Here is a 7,612-nt window from a genome sequence, read left to right as displayed (position 1 = left end):
CCCTCGGTCTGTCCCCTCCCCCCTGTCCAGGGTTGGGGGAGCCACCAGGAGGCAGGCAGGCTCATTTGCATAAAATTGCCTTTCTGAAATGATTACCCTTGTAACGGGCTGTCAGAGAGCAATTTATACCCCACGCTGGGGAGGGGAATTTGCATCTCGTTAAACTCCGAGTCGTAATTATTTATACCCAACAACCTTCCTGAATATTGCATTGATTTTATTTTGGGGAGGGAGAGAAGTAGGGAAGGAGGTGGGGAGAGGCCTGGGAGAGAAGCAGGGAGGAAGAGACAGGGACAGATGGAAGGGAGGGCTGGGAAAAAGAGGAAGGAAAGCGTGTGAAAATTGACAGAGACCGAAAAGTAATGGCGGAGAAAGGTGGCTTGGTGGGGAGAGAAGACAAGGAAAAACAGAAGAAAATTAAATTCCAGCTTCAAACAGGATTCATCAAGGCGCCCTGGGTGCTGGGCACTTTTACAAATGTCACTTTACTTAATCATTCTGAGAATCCCATCATTGCCACTGTCCGCTGGAGAAACCCAGGTCAACAAGTTTGGAGACTTGCCCAAAGTCACATGGGCAGTCAGCGGGGAGCCAGGGCTTAGACCCACGTCTGTCCAGCTCCAGCATCCCCACGAAAAAAAACAAGGAGCAAAGTGGTCACAGGTGTGGCTCAGAGAGTGGGAACCAGATGGAGGTCTTGGAGGGGAAGGGTAGAGGCAGGTGGGAGGGAGCCGGGCTGTGAAAGGAGAAGGTTAGCAGCGAGGGTGTGAGCAGAGCCCAGCAGAGGGCAGTGATGGATGGAGCAGAAGATGGGAGAGAAGGCCAGGGGGCTGGTGGCAGCGACTGGGGAGCTCACTCCAAGAGACCCCCCAAAGCCCAGCCCTCAGTTCCTTCCATGTGGCTCCTTCAGACCCCCACCATGCCACAGGCTCCGACAGGGACCCAAGTCTCTGGCTCCAGCCCCTCCAAGAGCTGCCACTTCTGGTAGGGAGGAGGGGATCCACCCAAGCTGCTCCCACTCCCTACAAACACTGCCGGGGTTATATATAGCCTCCAGGGCCTCTCCTCATTGGCTAATGGGGATAATTAGCATGTGCGGGCTAATTAGCCAATCAAATTAAATGCAGCACCTGCTGCAGGCCTGATTGAGGCCCTTGCCCCACATCCACCAGGCCCCAAGTCTGGGGCAAGGGAGGGGCATCCCTCAGGCCTGGGGGAGGGAAAGGTCAACAGCCTCCCCCCATCCAGAAGGGGCTGCCTGAGGCCCCTAGTGCCAGAAATGACCTTCCTTTCTCCCTTCCTCCCCCCTGGGGTCTTGGTCTCTCCCAGTCTCCATCTGCCTCTCTCTGGCCCCCACCCCCACCTCCGGACACTATTTTGGGGAGGGAATTAATTAGCTATCGATTTCCGCTGCCGAGGGAATAGGATTGCTAGGATTGCGTGCTGCCGTCCACTCGCTCTGGCTCGAGAAAGGGAGCCGGTTTGGTCCCCTGCCCCCTCCCCAAACTGTCAGACTCACGCCCCCAGGCCCCTAGGGAGATGGCAGGGTGGCACTGAGGAAGAAAACTAGGGGCAGGGTCCCCCTCCCACCCCTGGAGGTTGGAGGAGGGTGGTGGGGAGGATTCTAAAGCCAGTAGGAGTGTCACCTGGGGCAGGGTGACACTACTGGTCTGTGTATTTGCCAAGAAGTGAAGAGAATGTGGATAAAGCCTGGGTACCCAGGCCTGTAGGTCGGCTGGGGGACAGACGCCAGTCCTATGAGGCGCTGGCAGAGAGCCAAGGGGCAGGGGCTGGGCTGCAGCCCCTCAGGGCTCATTACTCATTCCGCCCACAGACCTAGCTCTGCAGCACAGGCCAGCCTGGCTCTGCACCCGGGGCACAGGGGCTGTGGGTTGACCAGAAGGATGCCCAGCCCTCCCCAGGTCTACTCTCCAGAGACCCAGAGAGCTCCGTGGGGCTGCAGCCAGCTGCCTGCAAGGCAAAGACAGGCCCTAGAGGAGTGAGCTAAGCGGGCACCTGGGTCCTCTCCACCCCACCGTTCCCAGGAAACCTGCTCCCGTTCGGCTCCTTTCTCCTCTTCAGCTTCCCCGCCCCCTGCCCCTGGACCCAAGCTTCTTCTGGTCCAGCCTCCAACCTACTCTTTCTCCCTGGACACTGGGGAGTTCCTTCCAGCCCCCCTCCACACTTCATCCTTCCTCAGATCCTGGTAGTCAGTTCTCCGGCCTCAGCACCAACCCTCCTTACCCCAGGGCTCTCCTCCCCCAGGGCCCTGCCATTGCCCCGCACAGGTTACACCAACAAAATGCTGCGCCCTGGAGTTGTCCGGCCAGTGCCCCTCCCCCAGGCCCATGGAGGATTCCCCACAGTGGAAGCCCCCTCTGCACTCACAGAAGTGGCCAGGTACTGCCCTCCCAAGACCCATTTGTCCCCTCTAGTGCCCACTGTCAGGGCAGGGATGCTGGCCAGGGCAGCAGGAAGTCCCGCCTGTTCCTGACATCAGGGCACACTGCCCCCATTGTGCCCCTGGGGCACTGGCCTCTCCTCTCCCAGTCTGCTACCTAGCGCCCCCTACCCACAGAGAGACTGCAGCCTTGGGCCGGTGGTGTGGGAGCTGCAGGGGTGGAGGTGGGGGTGACTAGACTGCCCTCAGGATCCCTGGCTACTCTCTCCCCCACTGCATTCTCTCCCAGCAACACTTTCAGGGTCCCTCGAGGTTGGGCAAAGTTCCCCATCTACCACGGCCAGGCCTGTGCCAGGCCAGTGCCACTGTGCCATCTGGGTGCATCTTTTGGGCCCCTACTCTGTGTCAGGCCATGTGCATGGTCTTAGTAAATCCTCGTGGTTCTAGGAGGCAGTTCTGTCACCCCGGCTTATGGACAAGGAAACTCACTTAGGCTGATGGATCCGCATGCCCAAGGTCATAGTGCAGGGAAGGGGCAGGCTTGCCTCAAATCTGGTGGCCTTTCTTCTACTCAGACCTCAGGGTGGTGTCTGGGCCACAGAGCCCCCTTCTCTGAACTGGCCTTCTCAGGGGACGCCGCCCTCTGCAGATGTACCAGCCCCCCAGCCCCTGAGGCTGAGAAACGGAGACCTCAGAGCACAGGGAGTCCCCCTTCACCACTTGTTCTGAGCTGGAAACTGAGCTTCAGAGAGGGGCCGTGACAGGCCTGGAGTCACACAGCAGAGAAGGACCAGAGCCGAGGTCACTGGCCTTCCATTCTGGATGCTTCTGACTGTACCTACTACTCCAAACCTGGGCCTTCCCACCTGACCAATGGCCTCAGCCCACACCACCTCCCAGGGCAAGCGGAGCAGAAGGATGCAACTTCCAGCCCCGGGGCTCGGTCCATGCCCACCCTGGCAAGGCCCCCACGCAAGCCCAAGGGCCATTCCAGCCCCCTGCCCCTCTCTCAGAATCCACCCAGTGGGGCCCTCTCCCAGAAGCCCCAGCCCAGCCCTCACTAGCCACACGTACCACGCACACACTCACACCCACACCCCTCCAGCCGTGGGAAACTCCAAGCCTCCCTCCGGCTCTCCTCTCCTCACGCCAGCTCCCTCTCATGCCAGCTGGGAGTGCGACAGCAGGGGCCTCCCCCGGGCGCCAGGGAGGAGGAGCTGGGTTTGCACACATTCTGGTGGCCCCAGAAGGCAGCCTGTGGACAGGTGGGAGAGGAGCGTGTTATGGGGGAGATTTTGGCTGAGCTAAAGAGAAACTTGCTGGCAATCCCAACCACCCAACAGTGGAGTAGGCTGCCTCTGGGGGGTGGTGAGCTCCCTATCTCTGGAGGTGTGCAAGTTGAGGCGGATGACAATGCTCACAGAGGCTCAGGATGGAGCTCTGGAATCACAGAGGAGGGGACAGAGGACACCTTGACACCCGAGGTCCCTTGCATTTGCAAAATGCTTCTTTGGAGGCTCGCCTCTCCTCCCTGAAAACTCAGGCAGCATTGGTGGACTGAGCACAGTTCACACCGCCCCTTCCAGCTCCTCTGTCCCAGCCCTGATGACCCAGAAGAGACAAGGGGCCACACCCAGACACATCCACATCCAGCCACAACCTCAGCATCTGGCAAAAATGAGATGATGCAGTGGTCAGAGGCACTGACTCTGGAGCTTGGGTCCAAGTGCCAGCTCCACCCCCTTCTAGCTGTGTGACCTTGGGCAAGTGACTTAACCTCTCTGTGCTTCAGTTTCTTTTTATGCATCGCAAAATGGGGATAACAGTAAGTGTTGTCAAAATTAGAGTTAACATAAGCAAAGTGGTTAGACCAGTGCCTCGTATAGCTCAAAGTGTGGAAATGCGTGCATTATATTAAGGATTATTTTCAGAATGCTTCATCTCAAAGTTTGCAAAACCATGTGTCCAATGTTTGATTCTCACCAGAGCCTACCTAGTGAGGGATGTGAGGAAGGTGGGTATGGTCATATGCGCTTTTACAGATGAGGAAACTGGCACTCGGACAGGGGAAGGGGCCTGTGAATCTCTAAGTGGCAGAGTAGGACTCAGACTTGGTTCTGTGTGACCCTGGAGGCTGTGTGTCCCCCTCCACTCTGCCAGGCACCCCCTCCTGCCTAGGAAACTAGAATGATGGGGCGAAGACCAGAGGGAGTCTGGGACCAGCACGGGCCGGCTGCGGGCAGGCAGGTGTCTGTGTAGCCCTGCCCTCCAGCAGGTCTCTGTGCACGTGGAGAGGCGTGCAGGAGCTAGGCACGGGGACCAGCTGGAGGTGTGCACTGCAGGGCTGCAGCCGGGTGCGAAGGGATAACACGATGGAGTGGGTGCTGCAGCACAGGTGCCTAGGAGCATGGGGGTGGCACAGCTGGGGGACACCTGTCCGGATGGGGGCGCCCCTGTGATTCACAGGAGCCATACGGTCTCCAGGGGCGTCCTCGTGAGTAAGCGGGAGGTGCCTGGGAATCCTGCTAAAGGTGTCTGTGACAGGTGTTGGCGGGACAAAGTTATGACAATGAGAATAAAAATAGCCACATGTGCTGGGGGCTTTCTGGTGCCTGACACCCACGGCAGATGAGGGAAGTTCACAGCGCTTAGCACAGAGCCAGGCACACAGTAGGTGCACAGTAAACACAACAGTTGCTCCTATTCTTATGGCCACTGTCATCTCCTCTGGTCTTCCTGACAAGCCCCTGAGGGGGGTCTGAAGTCCCCTTTTACAGATGCGGAAGCTGAGACCCCCAGAGGGGCAGGGCTGCGCCCACACAGCCTCACCCTGTCCCCACTGTGGTGGACGGTGGCTGTGAGGGGGACACAGGCAGCCAGCGGAGGGCGCTCTGGGTTCTTTGCTGAATGAATGTCTGAAAACCGCCAGTAAGGAAGGGGCCAAGGTGGGAGAGCCGCACAGAGAGATGGAGCAGCGGGCTGGGTGGCGTGTGAGGACGCACACTGGGGCATCCCCGCGAGGGCTAGGCATGGGGCTGCGGCTGAATGGACTGTCTCCGTGCCAGGCAGGACCAGGGTGATGGGAAGGCTCTGAGGGAGGCCAGGAGAGACTCCAATAGGTCAGGAGGGGGAAGGTGGGCCTGAGGTGTGGCGGGCTTTCTGAGGGTACAGTGATGACCGAGAGGATGAAATGGACACTTAGGGAGTGACTCGAGGCATAAAGTGTGTGTTAGTGTGCACATATCTGTGTGTGTGTGCCGGTTGGTGTTCACACACACACACACAAAGACCTGGGCAACGAGCACGTGGTTTTGAATCATGCGTGTGGCAGGGGCTGTGTGTCTGGGAGCCTTCAGTGTATGGGAATGTCCACCTGGGAAGGGAGGGTGTGTCTGGAAGTGAGTGTCCCAGGGAGTGAAGATGCGTTGGGAAGGAGCGCAGGTGTGTCTGAAGGACTGGGATTCTGGGAAGAGGGCTGGCTGGTCAGAGGCTCTGTGTGCCTCAGGGGCAGGGCTGAGCAGAGGAGAGCAGAGCTCTGGGGCCAGGCAGGGGCCGCGTGTGTACTGGGGAGCAAGGAGCCGGGGGAGTCTCAGAGGCAGCAGTGAGGTGGCAGTCTCTCCGGGTGAGGAGTGTGGGCGGCGTACTGCCAGGAGGTGTATTGTATACACAGGTGTGTGACTGTGTAGGTGTATGTCTGGGTAGGTGTCACCGAGAGTGTCTATCAGTGTTGGGGTGGCTGTGTCACTGGCATGGGTGGGCAGGAGGGAGCAGCTGGACCTGGGGAGAGGCTGGGAGACTGGAAGGGGAAGGGGAGTCCCCAACAGCCCCTCCAACAGCCCCTCCGGAACCCACTCCCTCCTCTATCCCCTTAGGAACCAGCTTGTGGATTCAGCCGGGAACAGGAAGCCTGGAGAGGCTCAGACTCCTGGTGAGAACTCCCCAGCCCTCCTGTGACCCCCCAGCCTCTGCCTCACCCACCCTAGGGGTCTGAGGATGGCATGGGTCTGAGGACAGTTCCTCTAGCGGGAAGGAAAGCCCCCTAGTCGGACCCTTCTCCCCTGCACCAAGAAAGATCCAGCCCAGCCCCCCGAGACAGCAGCAGCCCTGGCGCAGCCCTGGAAGCAGGAGTTAGGGAGCTGAAGCTGAAACCCCACCGACCGGAAGGCCTCCCTCCCCTCCCCTCCTTCTCCGGCAGAAGACAGAATATGTACGGCCCAAAAGCCCATCTCCCCCAGAAGGCGCTGTGGGCTCTGGGAAGGTGGGCAACAGGGAGGGGCAGCAATGACCAGAAGGCCCTCACCCTACCCCCCACAAAAACAGGGCTGTACAGAAGACCCCCGAGTCAGTCAAGAGGACTAGAGACCCACCCACTCCAGGCCTAGACAGCTCCCCATTTCGCCTCCAGACCCCAGGTAACAGCCCTTCCCTGCACTGTCTGGTTCACTGAGGCACCAACTGCCCTCCCAGGTCTGCCCCTCAGTCTCAGATGGGGCCTGAGGATAAACGAGACAACAGCCCCCCCAAAAAAGCCCATTTTGCCTCCCAGGAACTATCCAAGAGTCAAGGGCTCACACCCCCAGTGCAAAGAGCCGGTGGCCCTCGTCCGGTGGGGGGCAGGAGGCTGGGACATGTGAAATGGTCTCCTCCTCTTCTGAGGTGGGGGCAGCCCACGGCCCTTGTGCCTCTGCCCTACAGCACTCTCTGACCATAACCCTGTGGCCACCCCCAGTGCATGCCCACCCCAGCACAGGCCCTCTTGCTCATCTCCCAGTCTCCCTCTCTCGTCACCCCCAGCCTTCCCCCGCAAGACTCTCCTCCTCTCCCTCGGCCCCTCATCCTTCCCGGCAGGGCTGTCTGAGCCTCTCCAGCACCTTGGTACGTTCCCCTCCGTTCCCTCCCAATAACCTCTTCTCCCCTTGGTTCCCATCCCCCAGGAAAGCCCAGTGCTCAGCGGTGCCCCCCAGTTCCAGCCCCTGGCCCGGCCCCTGCTCCTTCTCTTCCCAATTTCCTCCCCTCTCTCAACCCCTCTCCCCCTCCCACGGAGCCCAGAGCCTCGCCGATGTCTCCCCTGCAAATCTTTCTCAGCACAATACCTCCCAGCCCCTCTGGCCGAGCCCTGCTTCCAGCCCCTGGGGGGTGAGCACAGACTGGGAACCCCCTCTCCAGAGCCCCCTCACAGCCCTCTGGGTGCCCCACCTTCTCGCTGCCTCC

This window comes from Orycteropus afer, unplaced genomic scaffold (assembly GCF_000298275.1).
Source record: "Orycteropus afer afer isolate SDZICR_OR568_19922 unplaced genomic scaffold, OryAfe1.0 scaffold00130, whole genome shotgun sequence".
NCBI classification, from domain to species: domain Eukaryota; kingdom Metazoa; phylum Chordata; class Mammalia; order Tubulidentata; family Orycteropodidae; genus Orycteropus; species Orycteropus afer.
Note: the sequence above shows the minus strand (reverse complement) of the source record.